Source organism: Haliotis asinina, chromosome 4 (genome assembly GCF_037392515.1).
Source record: "Haliotis asinina isolate JCU_RB_2024 chromosome 4, JCU_Hal_asi_v2, whole genome shotgun sequence".
In the NCBI taxonomy this organism is placed as follows: Eukaryota; Metazoa; Mollusca; class Gastropoda; order Lepetellida; family Haliotidae; genus Haliotis; species Haliotis asinina.
The window spans coordinates 15,527,671-15,551,472 of NC_090283.1; positions in this window are offsets into that span (position 1 = coordinate 15,527,671).

Below are 23,802 nucleotides of genomic sequence, written 5' to 3' on the forward strand. Positions count from 1 at the left end.
TGAGTTTGACACGTATGGTTTTACCAAGGCTATATTTTTGGTCAGTAGTCTGACATGAGTTAATCTTTAAAAAACAACTACTGTGTATCCCCATTGTGTTAGACTCAGATCTGGCAACTCTTCCAGTAAATTACATGGCTTAACCAGGGGGATAAAGTATCACCAGAATCCCGTATTTGGGAACTTCTTGTATTCAGTTACTTTGCGATGCCAAGTCCACCAGTAGACTTGTCTGATAAATGTATGAGTTGACTGTCTTGTTTTCTTAATGCATATATATGATAACTTGTCTGATGTTCATTGTGCACAATGGTATGGGTATTAGCTTATATTATTTAGTTTGCATTGGAACACATATTGGTATCAATCCTGATAGATTGTGCACTTTACCGTGCACAGAAAACTGCCTAACTGGACAATCATGATGTATATTTGCATTATCGGTTAGACTTTAGTGTTGCTTGAATTATGTACACTAGATGAATCAAATACTAGCATATATATTCAAGTTTGTCGAGAAAGTAGGAAACAGTCTTCTCTCTATTTTCTCTTTTTAAATATCAAGACGTCTAGGCGGACCTGTGAGAACTGTATTCTGGGTTTTTTTTCTTTTTTTTATCAATTTAAATTTGCTGTTGCCAATCCGTGGTGTTTCATGCCAAATGTAGGTGACCCGAAAGTGAAAATGTTGAGACGTGCAATAACAGTTCTTTCCGGGATTCCGTAGGGTCTATATATGTCATTGGACGGTCATTAGCATATTTAAACAAAGTCTACTTTTACCTGTGAAACTATATGCTGTATTTTTTACACACTTATCAGGTAAGAAAGCCAACATTGTCCACTTGAGTGGCGCTTACTCAATTTTTTCATAACACAGTCTACACAAAGTAGAGATGCGAGGTCCACATACCCGTGGTAGGTCACCCAGGTCACGTGATGACCTATACATTTCCCTTACGTCATTTCCCTTAATAGAGACGAGCGAGTCAACACATGCTGCTTGGCCGCTCTATCTTATACTCTTGGATATCAATAAAGTTGCATCTTTCTGTCTCTCTACTATCCCCTTTCTAGTTGGTTTTGGGTGCTTTTAGTTACCTGCAACTAGGAAGTTTTTTCTTTCTTATTTGTTGTTTGTTGGGCCTGCTGTTGATTTCACTCGTAAGTCGGCGCTTCTCTTGCACGTGATAACGGGCTTCCCGCTTGTCTCTCGGCTCTCGCGCTTGTGTAGCTAGTGCGCTCGGGCCCTTGTTAGCCTTCCGCATTCCTCGCTGATAGGCGGATAGGCGGACCTTCCACCTTGACGAGCCCCTCGTCAGTTGATTGTCATTTACAATCCGACCTTGTACGGAGAGGCGAGGATAGGCGCAGCATTCTCCTGGGCGGACCCTTCGTTAGGCGTTTCTTCTGTCGTTCCCCTGTGCCACGTCAGTAGAGGAGGATAGGCGAACCTCCTGCCTGGTCAGACCCTTCGCTTGTGACGTGCCTCTCCTCCTTGGATTGGAGCTTCAACCGACGTCACCTCTTCGTAGCGAACCCTTTCGTCCGTTCCACCATGGTACTCAGTGCGGGACTCAGAAGTCGGCTAAGTGGGACCCTCACACCTTGTGTAGGTTTTGCAAGAGCCCCTGCCCCCAAGCATAACACTTGCACAGAGTGTTAGGTTCTTTCTGAGCGGTACTTAGGAAGAGTACTAGTGAGAGGAAGTCTCACTGGAAGACTGCAGCGCCCTCTGCAGGTTCGCCCCTATTTTCAGCGTCGTCCAGACACTTGGTGCCCCACTTCCCCCTACGGCCTCCTTCTCCCTCTGCCTTTGAGGAGTTAGTTATTCACGAGGAGGCAGGGGAGTTCTACTTCACGCTCCCGGCCCTTCTCTTCCCCTCGGAAGGAGAAGAAGAGGAGGAAGGAAAAAAAAGAGAAGTCAGGTTTGTTCGGAGAGGCTTCTCCTTTTGGTTAAAGGGCCAGTAGAGTCTATCTTCAAATAACCCCTTGGTCTGCCCACACCGTCAGGCTCCTCAGAACCCTCCTCACCGCTTTGCCCCCTTGCCTGGGGACGACTGTTCACTTCCCCAGGCGCACTCCTTCTCCCAGGTCCTAACCCCCTCGGAAGATTTTTTGACACGAGAGACCCTCCTCTTATTCTCATCCTCCAGGAGGAGGTGGGGGGTGACAGCAACCCTATCCTTCTACTAATCTCCCTCCCTAAAGCTTCAGTGTCCTCAGACACTTTGTTTGCGAGGGAGATCCCAGAAGCTATCCACATTCGCCATGAGATCCAGCATCAGGATCTAACCAATTGGATCATGACGAGTGGCGCATGCTCTGCAGGCTCCTCCTCCCGTCAGAAAGGTCCTCCAGCGGACCAGTCTTCTTCTAGGAGGCGGATGGGGAAGGTGGACTTTCAGTTCGGACGTCATGGCCGAGGACCCACAAAGCAGTCCAACCAGCCCTGCCAGGCTAACCAGGGTTTCAAAGCGAAACCAAAGGGCATTCCCCAGAAGCGGAAAGAGGGCAGTCCTTCTGCCACCTATCATTCCCCCGCTTGACAGGCAGGTTGGCAGCCATCTGAGCCTCTTCGTCCTGTACTGGCATCAGCTAGGACTAGACCCGTTCATGTGTCAGACCCTGGAGCGGGGCTTCCACATCCCTATCTCCTCTCCGCCCCCTCTGACCTGCTCTCCGATGAACTCAGTCAGGTTCCAACTCACCATAGAGCAGGTGGAATCTCTCTTCTCCTAGGGGGTGGTTCAAGAAATTAACTGATTTCAGGCGGCTCATTCACGACTTGAAGGAGTTCAACTCCTCCTACCTCGAACAGCCGCCATTCTATCAGTCATGCGGTCGGTGGAGCCCTCGGACTATATGGTGTCCCTCGACCTCCAGGATGCATACCTGTGACATTCCCATTCACTTGCTAGGTCGCAGGTACCTCCATTTCATCCTTGGGGGCAGGCACTTTCAGTGGATTTCCTCCACCCCATGGCTGTTCACTCGTGTGACCCAACCCATCGTCCAGTTCCTCCACAAACTCCAGGTACATGAGGAACGATGGGTTCGTTCACAACCCTTTGTCGTCTGTTCTCGAGGCACAATGTTCTCGTCATCCGCCTCCTTTCGACGTCTAGGGTGGCTAGTGAACCTGGAGAAGTCGTCAGAGCAGTTCCCCTAAAGACACCTCCCCAGACCAGTCACTTTTCATGGACGCCTCCATCCAAGGATGGGGTGCTCACTTGGGGTCGGACCATATGGCAGGTACTTGCTCAGCAGCATCAATGTGCTGGAGTTCGACGCTGTCCAGCTTTCCATCCTCCACTAGTCCATTCCCCTCAGGCACCAGACCTTACTGGTCCACACGGACAGCTCAACCGAAGCTGCTCTTACACCTGACACTCTGCCTGTTCAAACTGGCAGACAGGCTCTGCCTGAGCATCCACGCAGTTCACATCACAGGAGCCAAGAACGTCCTGGCGGACGCTCTCCCAGCCTCCTTCAGCGAAGTGGCAGCTGAACCTCTGGACGTTTCAGTTTGGTAGGCCCATGCAGGATCTGTTCACTACCTGGCTGAACGTCCAGCTCACGATTTATGTATCCCCAGCGCCGGACCCAGCGGCCTGTGTTTGGACGGCTATGCTTTCCCTCTCCCAGCAATTCTAGTACAGGTAGTGGCCAAACTTCTGACCACCAAGTCCTTCAGGCTGCTTCTGGTGGCTCCCATGTAGCCTGCTCGACCCTAGTTCATTCCCCTTTGCATACTCTCTCTGCAGGAGACTGTTCAGACCCCTCTCTCAATGGACCTACTCCTAAGCAAACAAGTCGCTGCATTCATGAAAACCCTTAGGTATTCGAGGGGGCTCATGAAGAGCTGAGTAGCCTCTGCCTTGGCACAGAGGAAAACCACTCAGAAGCTCTACGACTTCCAGTGGGGCTCCTTTTCCCCCTTCTGTGAGGACCAAGGCGTGGAGGCAGATTCTGCCATTCTGCCCCAGATAGCTGACTTCACGCTCTTCAGACGGACTTCCTGATATTCGAGGACGCATGAGGAAGGTCTGCATCCCTGGGCCTAACCCCCGACTTCATCTGCAAGAACCAACAGGCGGACAAACTGGGATATACCTTCCACATCCCTTCTTTAGGGCCGTTGGTAGACCCTGCAGAGGAAGGAGCGCTCTCCCTCTCTGCCCTGTCAGCGCTGTCCGAGTATACACTGACCGCACCCATTCCCTCAGACAGGGGCGACGGAGGCTCTTCCTCCCCTACTCCCAGAGGAGCAAAATGGAGATTGATAGTAGAGCTCTTGGGGTCTACTTTCGGTCGGCCTTCATAGACGCCTACAAGGGTCAGGACAGGCCACGTCCTGCTCGGACCAACCTACATGGCTTATCACCGCAACATTGTGGTGGCGGACATCATGGTGGGCTGCTTCTGGAAGTCACGGCTTGATGTTCGTCAACCACTATTTCAGATCCCTCTCCAACGAGGATCTGGCGGGCATTTCTCGACTAGGGTCCCAGGTCTTTGCCCAGAAAAGAACAGGGGCTCCTCACCCTTTGAGTCTGCATTGTGCTCCTTCTCTTTAGGAGGCCTACCCTCCGCCGCCTCTCGAAAGGTCCCCAGCTCTCAAATAAACAATTCTATAGCTTCTCTCCACTCCTTTGGTGTTGAGTTGTTTTTTATCGTGTTGGGTTTCCCTTCAGGAGTTGCAGTCGGCTTCCCGCTCCTTAGCGGAGGTGGCCGGAGAGTGGTTCGTGTCCTACCTGCCCTCTAGTGGCCGGATGTTTGCATGTATAGGTCATCACGTGACCTGGGTGCTCTACCGCTCGTATGTTGACCTCGCGTCTCTACTTTGTGTAGACTGTGTTATGAGAGAAATTGAGTAAGCGCCACTCAAGTGGGCAATGTTGGCTTTCTACCAGCAAAGTATAAAAACGACAAAATCGTATTTCCACATACACGTGTAGACATCAATTACAAATTGTGAACTTTTCCGCAACATGTATTTTCTGTAACGTGTGTTTTCTTACTGTGTTACTGTGACTGTTACTTCCAACCCCTATCAAAGCTGCAAACAAACCGACTTTGTACCATAGGTCATGCATTCTTTATACAAAATAAAACACCATCTCTCTGTATGTGTCTCTCCCTGCAATTGTATCATCCCCTCAGAATAAGTGAAGCAGTTGGATGCATAATTATACGTATGACAAACTCATAATGTCCGTTTTTGTCCCCGACAATAATGATTAAAACGAACTCTCTCCGTCCTTCCATGCACATTGGTCGTTCCCGGAGTTGAAAGTTAGAAACGTTCATTATTTCTTCTCAAAAACTTCGCACATCGATAAGACTGGTGGTGTGCTAGTGCCTTTTGTAAATTATCAATTTCTGAATAAAATATTTTTTTGTGTTTCCTCAAGTTTGACTTGAACTTGAATTGTGGTAGTGCTCTTTTGGGGGGGCAGAACTTTAAATCCGTTCACTGTTTCCACCAACCTGGCACATTGATTGGGCTGGTGGTATACTCTTGCTTCTTGGTAGTTTCGGATTTCTGAAAAGAATATTTTGGGGGGTTTCCATAAAGCCACTGTGACTTGGTCGACACATGTCATTGTATCCCAGTTGCGTAGATCCATGCACATGCTGTTGAATCACCAGATTATCAAGCCCAGATTCTGTTATTTACAAGCGGTTGCCTTAAGCCAGGATATTGCTGCGTGGGACCAAACAATAAAATCGGTCACCCAGTCTCTGATATACACGCCAAAACATTTGACATAGTCATAACCAGTGGACACATTCATGAAGAACATTTTGCCATTACGGGAAATACTAATGACTGTGGCGACTTGTTATAAAATATGTTATGTCCTAATATGTCAAAATTCCTTTTTTATAGTTTTAGTTAATTCGGTTCCATCAGATTTATTTTCTACATCAAGGAACAGATACATCACATTGTGGGCCAGTCTAGAGTACGCACTTACATACATGATGTAGTGGGTCCGTCTACACCACACACTAATAGATTGACCCACTACGTCATGCATGTTAGTTTGTGCACCCGTTCAGATAGCTTAACACTCCAGGCCAGTGATGTGTGTTGTGTGATTATTGTGTGGCAAAACTGTTTAATGTTTGTGTGTAGTTGAAGTTATCAACAAAAGAACTTACTTGAACATTGCCTACTTTGTCAGTCTACACAACTGGAGCTTTAAATTCACGTCATGCAGCCTACACATACTTCTTTGTTGTGTAATGTTGCACTCAACAATCTGTATGGTGGCGGTCTGTAAATTATCTGGACCAGACAACTTAGTGATTGCATCTCGTGCAGTCGGGGCACAGGGGACAAAGACCCACAGAAGTGAAAAAAATGTACAGAATGCATTGCATAAAAGTACGAGCTGGCATCCAGGTTCCTCCTCAAAACTCCGAAACTACGAAAGTTCTGGTAAGTAATGAAGGACGACATACATTATGACTTTGGAAGAATAAAGCCTAATTGAAGGAACTACTCTTATGTGTAACTGGAATAGCTGTCTTTTGGGATGATACTTGAGAATCCCCAAGCTAGCACCTTAAAAACCACCTTAGGTCTGGGCTAGTACAAGCAGCCACACATACACACACATGCACGTCGTCATGTGAGCTAAATGTTAGCGTTAAACATCGCGTCACCTCGCCTCTTTATTGTGGAGGATTTTCTGGTATATTGTGGTTTTCAAATGGGTTAGAGTCGCACTAAACAATTGTTCACCTGTATTTATTCAATCTGGGCCAAACAATCTAGTGATTGACATCATAAGCACTGATCAACGCAGTAGGAATACGAAGGCATGTGTCAACTAAGTCAGCGAACCTGTCCACTCGATCCCGTTAGTTGCCTTCAGTGGCAAGCATGGGTTGCTGGAGACCACTTCTAACCCCGATCTTCATGGGGAATTTTCGAAACTATACTATCGGAATATGTTATGGACCCTCTTAGACACTAATACCCACAATGGCAATGGTTGCGTTTCCTTTACCCCCGAGTTTACCTCGTACGTGTATATAGCATATGTTTAACCAACCCTCCCAGTTATATGTTATATGTATAACATTGTGTACATCTGATCCAGCATGCATTATCTCAGCTGCCAAACTGGTCTCAAAAAGGGAGACGACTCGTACATGTATATTACTTGAAGTTTTTAATCAGTAACACTAAGGTTATTCGATATGTGTATACATCTATATCCAAGTTAATATTAAAAGTGCTCTTTTATCTTAACTAAAGGATTCCATTTGGCGATGAAATTAACTGTGATTGGTATTAAATCAAGTCAATACTTTGGGCGCAAATAGGCCTCTTATTGGTCCAAGTCGTCCTAACACTATAAAACCAACCAACCAATTGGTCATGTTAACCAATCCACACGTCCTTCCAATCATATCAGTTATGTTTCTACCCATTGAAACACACTGTGTAGATCTGGTCCAGCATGCATCGGCTGTCAAAGTGGTCTCAGTTTGGGAGATAACTCGTACATGCATATCACGTATGGTTAAACAACCCACACGGCGTTCCATCCTGTCATTTGTATGTCTACCCTCTGACACAACCTGTGTAGGTCTGGTCCAGCATGTATCAGCTGTTACTTCCTTGTCGCTTCCCACGATACGCTAATATTGAGACACACAAGACTCCAATGGGTCACTTCTAGCATATTTAGCAGAATATTGCGAACTCAGCACAACAATGAGGTGTCTAAATACACTTGTTCTTTTAGTCACGCGAGGTAACGTATGGGTCGGATATGTTGAGCACATCTTTTATTTGTTCCCAACGAATCATTTTTCGAATATTTTTAAAGATGCGGAAAACTCCTCGTATTGATGCACACACGCATCCACATCCAGTTAACTCACTAACGCAACTCAATCCCACAGAGGGATACTATTTACACCTCGGTATTCTCTTGGTCTCTTGTTAACGTGACTCGCTACTACTGAGTAACACGTTTCCAGCCACTAAAACCACCTCGCCAAAACACAACCCCGACTTCCTTGTTGTTATCAATCAAGGAAAACCTGTTATTTTTGGTTACCGATGGGGACACGTAGTAACTGATTTCTGTAGACCTCAGATACCGATATCTACACGGTGCAAAATGCTATCAACATTGTCTCCTCACTGTGGTGAAAGTCATGTAGGTCATTCAGCCTGGTCTCTGAACAAAATGAATGTAAAATATCAAAACCACCTAACGTACAGTAAATTAGAGAGGCTGATAACGCACAGTAAAGAATAGAGGCTGGTAACGTACAGTAAAGAATAGAGGCTGGTAACGTACAGTACAGTAGAGAGGCCGATAATGTATGCAGCACTGTAACGTATAGAGGCTTATGCCGTACAGTAAAGTACATTGGCTGATAACATCCACTGAAGTATACAGGTTGATACATGTAGGGGTACATCAGCAATACTTAGAAGCTGATAACGTACAGTAAAGCACACTGGCTGATTTCATACACTGAAGTATACAGGTGCATATGCTCAGTAACGTATAGAGGCTGGTAATGCTCAGTAAAGTACATTGACTGATGTCATACACTGAAGTATACAGGCTGATCCGTTCAGTAATGTAAAAAGGCTGATAACGCACAGCGCAACTATGTATAGATGCTGAAAATGTACAGTAGTGAGTGAGTGAGTGAGTTAACATTTAACGTCACATCGGCAGTATTGCAGCCATATCGTGACGAGAGCATTCTTAAAAAAGAATCTATGTATATGATAAAAACCTGTCGACGACGGACAGTAAAACAACTAGAATATCACAACAAGAAATAAAACTAGCGTGAAAAGTTAAAACTAACATTTCTATTCAGACACTACAATATAAAAACAGGCTATATAGATCACCAACAACTGAAGGTAGATCACCATACTAGGGGCCATGGGGTACTTCTGCTACCTGCATGGTCCCTAGCTGGATTTACATCATCCCCTCAGCTGCTGGTGATTGTATGCAACATCAGCCACAAATTAAAATGACACATATTCTACGGCTAAGACAAAATGGAAGATCAAATTTGACTTAAAATGTTTTGGGACTTACGTACCCTCTCAGGAGGACAATAATTTTACAGTGCTTTAACCCCCCTCGAGGATACAGCCACTAACACTCTAAGTTACTAATTCAAACTTCCAAGCATAAAATATGTATCTTTCATCACAAGGGATACAAAACGGAGGATCTTCACCTTTTAATAGATACTCGTAAGTATACCTCGTATGGCCAATGCGACATCGTCGCATAATGACCTCCTCAAATCTGGACTGACAACCCAAGTAAGTATAACCGATATAAGGTTTTATTTCATGTAATTTATTGATACCCACTTGGGTGTCCCGCTTCTTCTGCATCAGATCACGGATATAAGATCTTATTGTAGCTTTATAATCTGAGTATGGAATAAGAAATGGTGTCACAGATTTGTTGAGTGCTGCTTTAGCAGCAAGATCGGCCATTGTGTTACCAGAAATGCCAACGTGACTAGGTAACCAACAAAGGACGATGTCGCACTGGCCAGTAGCAAGATTATTGTACAATTCAATAATTTCTATTAAAAGTGGATGTATACAACAAATATGTTTAATCGCCTGAAGGCAAGAGAGAGAGTCTGAATAGATTATATACTGTTTATGTTTAGGGTGTCTTTGAATATATTTAAGACCAGTTAATATGGCGTTTGCTTCTGCAGTAAAAATAGAGCTGTTAGCTGAAAGTCTAGAAGATATTGTTCTCGATCCAATGACAGTTTCACAAGCTACTGCACCACCGGTCTTGGAACCATCTGTAAATAAGGATTTATAATTGCTATGTTTAGTTTTTAATTGATTATATTCTTGTTTATATTGGAATTCATTAGTTTCTGATTTTTTAATGAAGTTAATGTTGGGTCAACTTGTGGCCTAACCAACTGCCAAGGAGGAGAAGAAAGGAGACGGGAGGGAGCTATGTTTTCCAGCTCAATGCCGGCCGAAGAAAGAAAGGGTTTAATTCTGTGTCCTTGAGGTGGAAGAAGAGATGACCTCTTGTCGTACAAATTTTCATAAAGCGGATTGAACACACAGTCATAGGCTGGGTTAGATTTATTAGAAATATATTTTAGTAATGTACTGTAAAGACAATTTTATACGGCGTTGTGAAAGAGATGATTCATCAGCCTCAACATAGAGACTGGCAACAGGTGAGGTTCTAAAAGATCCAAGACAAAGTCTTAGACCTTGGTGATGGACAGAATCTAATAGTTAGAGGTTGCTTTTACAGGCTCCACCATATACAATGGTACAATGGAGCCATAATCAAGTTTAGATCGTACCAATGATCTGTATAAGTGAAGGAGGGTAACTTGATCCCCTCCCCACTTGGAATTTGAAACAACCTTTAACAAATCGAGTGCCTTCAGACATTTAGCTTTAAGTGATTTAATGTGTGGCAAGAAGGCTAAATGAGAATCGAAAATGAAACCCAGGAACGTGGCCTCCTTTACAACCTTGATGGGAGTGCCATTTAGAGATAGTTCAGGGTCCTTATGCGACTTATATTTTCTACAAAAATGTATAGAATTAGTTTTGGATTTAGAAACTTTGAAGCCATTTTCAAGACACCATTTATTTATTTTGTTCAAACATAACTGCAGTTGTCTTTCAATAGTGTGCATATTTTACCACGACAAGAAATATTAAAATCATCCACAAATAATGATCCATCAATTGAATCATTTGAAACCTTGGATAAACTGTTGATCTTAATACTAAACAAAGGGACAGACAAAATACTAAACAAAGGGACAGACAAAATACTACCTTCAGGGACACCCTGATCCTGATTGTAATGATCAGACAGGGTAGAACCTACTCGGACTTGAAATTGCCTGTCTTTTAAAAACTCTGATGTAAAAAAAGGCAAACGGCCTCTCAATCCAAATTCATGTAAATCCCTCAAAATACCATGCTTCCAGGTCGTATCATAAGCTTTCTCAAGATCAAAGAAAATTGATACAGCATGTTGTTTATGTACTATTGCGTTTTTCACGAAGGATTCTAAGCGTACCAAATGATCAATGGTACTGCGATTTTTCCTGAAACCACACTGAATATGTGTGATAAGATTATTGGTTTCAAGATACCAAACAAATCTATTATTCAAAATACCTTCCATGGTTTTACAGACACAGCTAGTGAGAGATATCGGTCTGTAATTCGACGGATCTGTATGATCCCTGCCAGGTTTCGGTATTGGAACTACAATGGCATTACGCCACGAAGGAGGAAATGCTCCAGACGTCCATATTTTGTCAAATATATCTCAAAGTGTGACCAGACATGGTTCAGGCAAACGTTTCAGTAGTTGATAATGAATATTGTCATCACCTGCTGCAATGTCATGAGCTTGGTCAAGAGCTGTATATAACTCATGTAATGAGAAAACTTCATTATAATCTTCACCATTATTTGATTCGAAATTAAGTTTTATCTTTTCCTGTTGTTTGTGATCTTTCTGAAACTCAGGGACATAATTTGCCGATGAAGAATCGGTAGCATCGCGTTCAAGATGGCGGCCGATGCGGACCTCCCGTCACTACTCTCTGAGTCTCACCGAACCTTGAATGGATTTACTCATAATTATGAACTAGAGAGAGGTAATACTGACGCAACCTGCGAAGAGTCTTTGCTTAACCAGCACTCTCAACCGGGAATGTACCCAAATGTCGTAGAAAACGGAGATGAGTGTGCAAACAGCAGCTGCACGACACGGTCAAGCTCTGTAAGTACTATTCACAATTCAGATGACATAAGTTTCATACCAGAGACTATTGAATTTATCAACTCAGACCTCTCAAATAGTCCTAAAGAAACCTTCATCAACAAAATCACCGGTGAAAAGGTGAAGGGAGATTCAACAAACTTGGATGTACTTCGTCATTCATTGCTACAGCTATGTAAACAAAGAAAAGATTTCCTGCACCAAAATAGTCACGTAAGACGACGAATGGATCGGAGATCAAAACACGGGGAATCATTTGTGAGGAAACTATCAAAAGATGTGTTTATTTTTTACAGAGCATATCTGGGTGATTTTTGGGAAGATCTGTATGATGTGATAAATATAACACGCAAAAAAACAGAGGGTGACATTATTGTGGACAATCCCAATTACGACCCAGCTTATCCAATCAGGGAAACAATGGAAAGAATTGAACGTGATGTGGCCGACCTCAGAGGAGAGTTCGTGCAGGAGATTGACTGCATGGGCTCGAAAATAACACATCCGCAGAGAGACAATCAAACCCTGAAAACAGTAAATGACAACGTAAAGAGTGAAACTGACTCACTGAGGACGTCTGTTGATAAGCTGAAAGGCAACATGGTGAAAGCCGTGGAAGTTTTACGTAACGAAAACAAGGACAGAGTTGCTGAACTGTTAGAATGTAAATCTACCATGGAAAACCTGCGGCGTGTCGTAGACAGTCTGAGAACAGACATGGAGAAGGTTTCAGACGCGCATGCGCAAGTACTCAGTGATCTAAAGACACTTGAGAAAGAAAGAAACAAATCTGAAAACGCAAACAAAAGAGAGACAAACGTATCAATGATTTGAAGAAAGACCTAAGCACACTGAAAACAGAAACAGAAGAAAGAAAAATGGAATTAGTACGGATATCAGATGAAAGGAGCTTAGGAATTACCAACTTAAAATCAAAAGTGGCACTTGTCACCAAATCACTCGACTCACTGGATGCTGACATCACAGAAATAAATTAATCGAACAGGAACCCTGTCAGAGTAAGACCTTAAGAGGAAAATTGCGAATATTGAAAAACAGTTGAAACAAACACAAATGAGAGTACCTACAACTAAAACCTTTGTGTCAGAACAGAATAAATCCGCTGACCGTCGTCAAGATAACCCACGTGACAACACTGCCACGGATATGCCAACCGATACTCTCACACAGAAAGTCCCAGGGTTACGCGGATAACATAGCTCCACAGTGTACAGTAAGTCACAGCAAACTACCTTCAAATGCCAGCAACTTAACACATACTCTAATCGAGGTGGACAAAAACTTAAATTCTCAAGCAAAGATATCACCCCAAACAAGAGAGGTATCATATAGTCAATGTGTGCAGAGAGATGTCAACGTGACAACGCAGTGTTTAAAAGGCCACCAGCTTGCAGTGTTAATACACTAGACCCTTCGGAGCCCAGACGTATCGAAACTCATGTGAGTAAGGACTGTTGTGCTGCGACCAGAGACATGCATCAGGCTGACTTTCGCGCAGTTCCTCCCAGAATAAGAACTGCTAGATTCTACATCGCTGGTATACACAAAGATAGCACTCAAGAGTCTGCTAGGAACTACCTTGAAAAGAATGGTGTCACAGTGACATACATTCGCTTCTTTAATCACCAACAAAAAGGAACAGCAGGTGCCCAAGTAAATGTTCTCTTCAAGGATAAAGAGATGCTAGAAAACCGTAAGTTTTGGCCGGAAAACATAATCGTCAAACCATGACTGCCCCGTGAGCAATTCTGGAAGACTATCAGAGAGCGTAAGAGTGCACAGGATACCAGTGCAAACGCACAACAGACCATCTAACTCAACATGATGGACGGCGCTCACCTAAACCTCATGTGCTGGAACTCCAGAGGGATTATGAGTAGTGTACCTTATCTGAATGAATGTTTCCAGAGTGACGACATAGACATTTGCGCAATCTCTGACCATCAACTGAGGGAGTACAATCTATGCTTTATGAACTCTCTTAACGCTAATTATTTTGTAATTGCAAACCCAGCTCCAGAGCCAAATCATCATCCGAATAGAGCACCTTCATGTGGGGGTACTGCGCTATTATGTAAGCAAAATCTAAATCGACACGTCAGAGAAATAGCAACAGACAATCATAGAATAAGTGGAATTGAGGTTGCAACGCTTGCACGTCGCCCCCTCTTCATATTCTCTGTATATTTGCCTCCGTCAAACAGATCTAATGACTTATTCTGTGAATATGTCACCATGATCAGGACCATTTATAACGCCTATTCGCCAAAAGGAGATGTAATAATGATGGGAGACTTTAACGCAGCTATCGCTGGGCCAAGATACACACCAACTCTCAACAACAGAGATAGTCTTCTTAGTAACTGTGTTCTGGAACTAGGGTTAAAGTCAGTGAACATGGAATCCAACTGCAGCGGTCCGGTATTCACATTCGCATATAATGGAGGACCAATGGCAGCACTTGACCATATTTTAGTACCCAAAGAACTGTGCAATCTTATAACTAACGCTAAAGTCAGAGATGATAACCCACTAAATGTGTCCGATCACTATCCTATCTCATGCTCTCTCTGACTAAATCTGCATTCTATAGAGACAGAAGTGAATCACATATATAAAAGGTATGCCTGGAATAAAGCAGTGCAAAGTGGATCCACACTAGACTATACTTATGCAGTAACCAACATTCTGTGGCCACTGAACTTAAAAATTAAACCTTGTGATGAAGGAATAGAATGGCTGTACCAAACGATCATAGACTCTCTACTCAATGCAAGCGAAATGTGCATCCCTAAGAAACAGTTCCGGAGGTATCTCAAACCCTTCTGGAAGGATGCCGTCAAAGAAAATCACAAACTTATGACGAGAAGGAGACTTGAATGGCTGGATGCAGGCAGGCCAAGGGGGTTTGAACACAGCACATTCAAGCTCTACAAGGCGGCAAAGGACGTCTTTAGACAATGTCTGAGAAAAGAGTCTTCACGTTATCAATCAGAATACTTCAAGGACATAGACGATGCAGGTAATATAGACCAGAAACGTTTCTGGTCTTTCTTGTGTCAAGGAAGAAAACAACAACAGATTCCGTGTCTTGAGGTAGATGGTAAAAGGCTATATGATCCACACTCTATTTGCAATGCAATGGCAGATCATCTGAAGAGTGTATATAAGGACCAAGGAGAGAAACATTTTGATGACAAGTATAAGAGGGACATAGAATCAGAAATAGAACAACTGAGAAACAAACTTCGCTCGCTAGAGTCTGACATAAGCAACATAACCACATCTGCAAAAGAAATCACCTCATTATGTAAAAGTCAAAAGAGCAACAAAGCTGCAGGAATAGATGGCATAAGTCATGAACATCTGAAATACGGTGAATCTTACCTGTACGAAGCCTTAGCGGAGCTGTTCAACGCCATCCTGATGTCTGGATACATTCCAAGAGAGTGGTCCAAGGGACTCGTCATTCCCATATATAAAGGCGGCCAGAAATCGAAACTTCATCCAGACTCTTACCGTGGCGTCACGCTACTTCCCGTAATATTCAAGCTTTTCGAGTCTGTCCTCACTAAGAGGATTCCGGAATTTGCAGAATCTAAATCATTCCCGTCTAACCAACAGTATGGATTCCAGAAAGGACTGTCTTTCGTGTCATACATCCTTTGTCATTCAAGAAACTGTTCACCACTACCTTGAGAGATCAGATAGTGTTAACGTCTGCTTCCTTGACAGCTCTAAAGCGCTTGACACCGTGTGGCATGCAGGCCTTCTCCTCAAACTGTACAATTTGGGCATACACAACGCCATATGGTTAGCCACTGACAGTATGTATAAATCCATGACAAGTTGTGTTGCAGCCAACAACGAATTATCTTACTGGTTCCCACTATACAGAGGTGTGAGACAAGGAAGCGTCCTCTCCGCTAAACTTACTCTACATAGATGGTCTACTACAACATCTCAGTCAAAGTAAGAAAGGTACAATGATTCTTGACTTTCATGTTGCGGCACCAACACAGGCGGATGACATTGCTTAATAAGCCCAGTGAACGCAAATCTACAGGACATGGTCAACATCTGTCAAGAATACAGTTCAACATGGAGATTCACCTTCTCACCATCAAAATCCCAAGTCGTTCGGTTTGGCAAAAAGGACAAGCTGATGACACATATTCGTCTATACAAGGAAGTAGTTCCAGCAGTGTCAGAGATCAAGCATGTTGGGATTATCCTAAACTCCAAATTCAACTCCTGGGAGAGATAATTACAGAGCTGTTCCAAACTGAAATCGACCACAATGGCACTCTCTAGATCAGGTTGTCATCCACATGGGCTAAGTCCAGTGACTTCATCTAAGCTACTGCGATCAGTTGCTATACCGAAAGCGCTATTCGGTTGTGAACTGTGGTCCAATATTACCAGTCATGAGATGCTAGCGTTAGAACGAGCACAGCGATTTGCCCTAAAACTCATACAAGGCCTCCCGCGCCACAGTAGAACTGACATATGCAGTGCACACATCGGCTGGACTCCACTAGAATCACATATTGATATTAAGAAGCTCCTATTTCTTGGACAGCTGTGTAATAACAAGAAGTATCTTCTACCACGCCAAATCCTCAGGACCAGGCTGTATTTACATAGATACAACGGCGGCAGACCCAGTGCTGGTTTCATTCCAGACATATACAGAATTCTCGGAAAACATAGACAACTGGTGGATATGGAGAACTTTCTAAAGTCATGCATATTCGAAACACAACAGAAATGAAAAAGAATTGTAAAGACAGCCGTTCACAAAACAGAGGTCACCAACTGGAACACACGTCTCAACTCAGACCCTGATCTCCAACACTTCAAGACCATCCACCCAACACTGCGTCCTCATACAGCTTGGCTGATCTCCAAAGACTACCCTGAACTGAAAAGAGCAGCTCTATCCATCATCAGAAAATGTGCGTCATGAAGACAAGGAAGAGACACAGGGGTGTGCAAACTCTGTGACGAGTATGCGCAGACCTCCTGACTCATGGTGTATGTCAGTGTGAGCCGGCTACGTACCTAAGGGATATCCTGTGGTCTGACATCAGTTGTGTTGGTCCCATTGAGATAAGCTTATGTCTTCACGGAAAGACAGATGTAGACATTGTTGCATGTCTGTTGTCCTGCAACCCACCATTACAAATCGACGAGGAAACCAGCCAGATACTCCCAAGAGAGTCATAAAAGACTTTTCTATTTTCACCTCTATTTTTTGTAGTGCATAGCAAAGTATTCAAAACAGCCAAATCAGTCTGTAAATCTATGTAAATAATGCTTCGCCATATCCTTGTACTCTCCGTTGGAGGAAATAAAAAAGAATAATAATAAGCTTTCTCAAGATCAAAGAAAATTGATACAGCATGTTGTTTATGTACTATTGCGTTTTTCACGAAGGATTCTAAGCGTACCAAATGATCAATGGTACTGCGATTTTTCCTGAAACCACACTGAATATTTGTGATAAGATTATTGGTTTCAAGATACCAAACTAATCTATTATTCACCATACCTTCCATGGTTTTACAGACACAGCTAGTGAGAGATATCGGTCTGTAATTCGACGGATCTGTATGATCCCTGCCAGGTTTCGGTATTGGAACTACAATGGCATTACGCCACGAAGGAGGAAATGCTCCAGACGTCCATATTTTGTCAAATATATCTCAAAGTGTGACCAGACATGGTTCAGGCAAACGTTTCAGTAGTTGATAATGAATATTGTCATCACCTGCTGCAGTGTCATGAGCTTGGTCAAGAGCTGTATATAACTCATGTAATGAGAAAACTTCATTATAATCTTCACCATTATTTGATTCGAAATTAAGTTTTATCTTTTCCTGCTGTTTGTGATCTTTCTGAAACTCAGGGACATAATTTGCCGATGAAGAATTTTTGGCAAGTGTTTCGCCAATTTTATTTGCAATATGAGACTTGTCAGTAATTAAATTATCACCATCTTTGAGATGGTAAACTGAAGATTTTGAACCTTTACCTTTAATTCTTTGAACCTTTACCTTTAATTCTTTGAACCATGTTCCATACCTTGGACATTGGCGTGCGCGAATTAATCTTGGAAACGTAGTTCCTCCAAGATTGCCGTTTGTTTTGTTTGAAGGTACGAGGCACCCGTGGCGAGCCACCTCCTCGTGGCGGGTGCTGGGTAACGCGAATAGCTTGCCGACACTCCCGTTGTGGACCCGGGGGGATTTTTGGTTCACCAACCCGTTTGCCGTGGGTTGCGGCCCTGTGTCGGCGGAGGAGGGGATCCTGGTGGTTGAGGGCAATAGGGGCCTGCAATCGTGTTCCTGTTGTTCAATACACCACTTTGGCCCTGACTTCGCCTAGACGGGTGGTCGAATGGGCCCGGTTTGACCAATCGGCTGGTCATGCCGAGCCCTGTGGCATGTATATTTTTGATGCACGTCTGCAAGAAAACTATTTACACGTCTTGTCAGATGCATTGGTTTGTGCGTATATGTTTAAAACGAAAAGAGAAAACATCTTCAATTTTGTATTTTGCCTAGACTGATATGCCCAGAAGGCGGTGGCTCATGGGCCAATTTGGTAGAATAATTACTTTCTATTATTCCGCTTGAGTATATCTTTCCAGTATCCTTGGTGCTGCAAGTAGGAGGTCCACTTGCTTATAGCATTGTCCTTGTGATACTCCGTGGTGGGTGGGGAGCTGGAATGACGAATCTAAATACATTAACATGGATCCTGTTAAAGAAAAAGAAACGTCAACTTGAAACTGATCAAAGTACACCTGATAGTTGTAGACCATCTAAGCAAGTAGACTACTGGCCAAGATTTTTAGTGATAGAATCCCCGGATAAAAAACCACTTAAACTCAACCCGTTTACTGTTTCTAAAGCAGTGTACGGTATAGCAGGGGACGTAAAAAATATCAAGAGAATGAGATCTGGGTCTTTACTCATAGAATGTAGCAAACGACAACAAGCATCTAACCTGATGTCAATTGATACATTGGCTGGAATACCTGTTTCAGTGTAGGTTCATCGGACCCTCAGTTATAGTAAAGGTATAGTCAGAGATAGGGATCATCTGTTAGCGGACATGACCGAACTTGACATCATGCTAGAACTTAAAGATCAAGGTGTCACGTTCGTGAAGCGATTTACGAGACGTCAGAATTCAGAAGTGGTTCCAACTAACACGTATCTGTTTTCATTTGTATCACCATCGCCACCGAGATCAATAAAAGCTGGATATTGTAGCCTTCAGGTTGAAATGTATATTCCCAATCCGTTGAGGTGTTTTAAATGCCAAAAATTTGGTCATGGGATGAATTCATGTTCAAACTCAATAACTTGTGCACATTGTGGGGAACAATCACACGTAACAGAAGATTGTACAAACAATTTTAGAAAATGTGTCAACTGCTCAGGCATGCATTCTTCATCGTCCAAAGATTGCCCGGTTTGGAAAAGGGAAATGGAAGTAAACAAAATAAAGCATACTCAAAATATCAGTTATGCTGAAGCTAAGACACTTGTGCCATCTGTCCTCCCAGGTGAATCTTATGCTTCTGTTACCAGAAAACATTCTACAACCCCAGTCTCCATCGAATGTCAGACAGAACTGACATGGACAAAGTCTACTGCTCCTATACTTGTCTCAAATCAAGAACTGTTAATACGAGGAGAATCTGCTACGCAGACTGCTGACGTTTCACCAGCTACAGTGACGTCCTCTCAACATATGCCTTCTTCCCCAAAAGGTCCAACATATCCAAAGACACAACCAGACAAAAGAAGATCCTCCAGTCCCAAATCTAGACCAGATTCATGTTCATCAAAACCTGTACAAGAACCTCATGTTAAACAAATTGTGAAAGGAAACCCAAAACTAACTAGACTTAACCAATGCGATAGATTCGCTAAGGGTTCAAATGATGAGATCCAGCTATACAATAAGTTTGGATCCCTCGAGGACATGAATGTGTCCGACCATAGCACTGGTAGGACACATAGCTTGTCACCGTCAAGGAAGGCGCGGGGTAGATCTCCTGTACATCCTCCTCGGAAGAAATAATGTCTTCGTCTATAATTCAGTGGAACTGAAGAGGACTCAGAACTAATTTTAATGACTTACAACTGTTGGTCCAAGATCTTAATCCGTCAATATTTTGCATTCAAGAAACCTATCTAAAGCAGACGGATAATTTTGATCTACGTCATTTTAATGCATACCATTATTTTTCTACCCCGGGCGACAGGGCTACTGGTGGATCATCTATCCTGGTGAGGAATAATGTTATTCATAGTCAAGTCACGCTCAAAACAAATCTCCAAGCCGTGGCGGTGCGACTTACATTACATGTTGCATTTACTCTATGTTCATTGTATCTTCCACCATCTTCTGCTGTTCAGTTAAGTGATTTGCAAGCTCTTTATGATCAACTACCTAAACCCTGTTTGATCATGGGTGATTTAAACGGCTACAACCCACTCTGGGGTGGTACTAATACAAACACCAAAGGTAAATTACTGGAGGATTTCATCGCAAATAATGTTCTATGCATTTATAATGATGGTTCAAAGACATATTTACATCCTGGCACGGGAACATATTCAGCTCTCGATTTATCAATGACTGATTCCACCCTATTTAGTGAATTTGAGTGGTCAGTCTATGATGACCTGTGTGGAAGTGACCACTTCCCAGCAATATTAAAACCTGTCAACCCATCTGATATTCCGCCATCATTACGATGGAATTTTAAAAAGGCCAACTGGGCTTTATATGAAACCCTGTGTGCTGACAAACTTAGACCTGACTGTTTTCTTAATGTTCCCGATGCTATAAAAGATTTCTCTGAAACAAGCTAGGAAGGCACGGAAAAAGGCCGAAAATTATTTCCGTCATCATCCTATGGTTCATAATTTGAACAAATTTAAAATCCAAAATGCTAAAGCTCGGCATACTTTCAAGCAAAGTAAACGTAAATCGTGGCAAAACTATGTATCTAATATCAATTCGCGCACACCTATATCTAAGGTATGGAATATGATCCAGAAAATCAAAGGTAAGGGCTCTAGATCTAGTGTTCACCATCTCAAAGATGGAAACCAGTTATTAACTAATAAAGCAGATATAGCCAATAAACTTGGAGAAACACTGGCACAACTTTCTTTTTCCTCGAATTATGCACCTCAATTCCAAAAGTATCAAAAACAGCAAGAAAAGAAAGCTATTAATTTTACTTCAGATAACGGGGAAGATTATAACGGGGAAGATTACAACGTGGTATTTTCGATTCATGAGCTCCATACAGCTCTTGACCAGGCCCATGATACTGCTACAGGAGTTGATAACATACATTATCAACTTCTGAAACATTTACCGGAATCATGTTTAGAGACCCTTTTACATATATTTGATGATATCTGGACATCTGAAAAGTTTCCTTCTTCATGGCATGATGCTATAGTTATCCCTATCCCTAAACCTGGACGTGATCATACGGATCCTTCGAACTATCGGCCTATATCGCTAACAAGCTGTGTTTGTAAAACCATGGAGCGCATGATTAATAATCGACATGTTTGGTACTTGGAAACCAATGACCTCATTACAGATATTCAGTGTGGTTTCCGTAAAAACAGGAGTACCGTTGATCACTTAGTGCGTTTAGAATCATTTGTTAAAAACGCACTAATTAATACACAACACGCTGTGTCTATCTTTTTTGATCTTGAAAAAGCATATGACACAACCTGGAAATATGGCATTTTAAGAGATTTACATGACTTCGGCTTGCGAGGCCGTTTGCCTGAATTTATTGCCAAGTTTTTAAATAACAGACAATTCCAGGTCCGCGTGGGCTCTACCCTGTCTGATCATTACAATCAGGATCAGGGTGTTCCACAAGGCAGTATTTTGTCAGTCACTCTTTTTAGCATCAAGATCAACAGTTTATCTAAAGTTTTAAACGATTCAATTGATGGATCGTTATTTGTGGATGATTTTAATATTTCTTGGCGTGGTAAAAATATGCATACCATTGAACGGCAATTGCAGTTGTGTTTAAACAGGATTAATAAATGGTGTCTTGAAAACGGCTTTAAATTTTCTAAATCGAAAACTAACTGCATACATTTTTGTCGAAAATACAAACCACATAAAGACCCTGAACTGTCTCTAGATGGGATGCCCATTAAAGTTGTGAAGGAAGCCAAATTCTTGGGTCTAATCTTTGATTCACACTTAACGTTTTTACCACATATTAAATCACTTAAAAGTAAATGCCTGAAAGCTCTTGACTTGTTGAAAGTGGTTTCAAATTCAAAATGGGGAGGGGATCAAGCTACCCTTCTCCATTTATATCGATCACTCGTTCGTTCTAAACTTGATTATGGCTCCATCGTCTATGGTGGAGCCTGCAAAAGCAATCTTAAACTTCTTGATCCTCTCCATCACCAAGGTCTAAGACTTTGTCTTGGGTCCTTCAGAACTTCACCTATTGACAGTCTTTACGTTGAGGCCGATGAACCATCTCTTGCACAACGCCGTATCAAATTATCTTTACAATATATCATAAAACTATACTCTAACGAATCTAACCCTGCATATAACTGTGTCTTCAATCCCCTTTATGAGGATTTGTATAGCAAAAAGGCTATTAAAAATATCTCTTGCAAACATCCACTTTTAATTGAAATTATTGAATTGTATAATAATCTTGCCACTGGCCAATACGACATCGTCTTTTGTTGGTTACCCAGCCACGTAGGCATTTCTGGTAACGCACTGGCCGATCTTGCTGCCAAGACAGCACTCAACAAATCTGTGACACCACTTCTTATTCCATACTCTGATTATAAAGTTAGCATTAGAGCTTACATCCGTGATCTAATGCAGAAGAAGTGGGACACCCAAGCAGGTATAAATAAATTACATGAAATAAAACCGTATATTGGTTACACCTACTTGGGTTGTCAGTCCAGATTTGAAGAGGTTATTTTAAGACGATGTCGGATTGGCCATACTAGATATACTCATGTGCACCTGTTGTAAGGTGAGGATCCTCCGTTTTGTATCCCTTGTGATGAGAGAGTCACGGTCAAGCATATTCTGCTTGACTGTGTTGAATTCTCCATCACAAGGGATAAATATTTTACAGTTAAAACAATGAAGGATCTTTTTACCAGCGTTAATTCATTTTTAATTATAGGTTTTTTAAAAGAAATTGATTTTTTGATGGAATTTTGAATGTTATGTTGTGTAAATAGATGTATTTTAATGATTGGTAGTTTGGATTAGTAACTTGAATTGTTGGTGGCTGTACCCTCAAAGGGGGTTGAGGTATTGTAAAATTATTGTCCTCCTGAGAGGGTACGCAAGTCCATAACATTCACAGTAAATTTAAGTCTACCAGGATTTTAATCGTAGTATTCATGTGAATTTAATTTCGGCTAACTTTTCATACAATCGCCAGCAGCTGAAGGGATGGTGTAAATCCAACTAGGGACCATGTAGGTAGCAAAGGTACTGTAAGTCCCCATGGTTCCTAGTGTGGTGATCTACCTTCTGTTGTTGGCGATCTATAGTCTGTTTTTATACTGTATTGTCTAAATAGTGCTATTAGTTTTAACTTTCCATGCTAGTTTAAATTGAAATTGTGATATTCTAGTTGTTTTACTGTCCTTCGTCGACAGGTTTTTATGATGTATATGTGCTCTTTTTCATTGTCGAATGTTCTCGTCACGATATGGCTGAGATATTGCCGATGTGACGTTAAATATTAACTCACTCACTCACTCACTCAAAGTGTCTGTCTCCTTGAGATAGGTTTCCTGGAGACAGAAGCCGATAGTGCGAAATCCTGGACAAGTAGCTGTAACTCGTTGAAATTGGTCCTTAGGCCTCTACAGTTCCACTGTACAATATTTTGGGA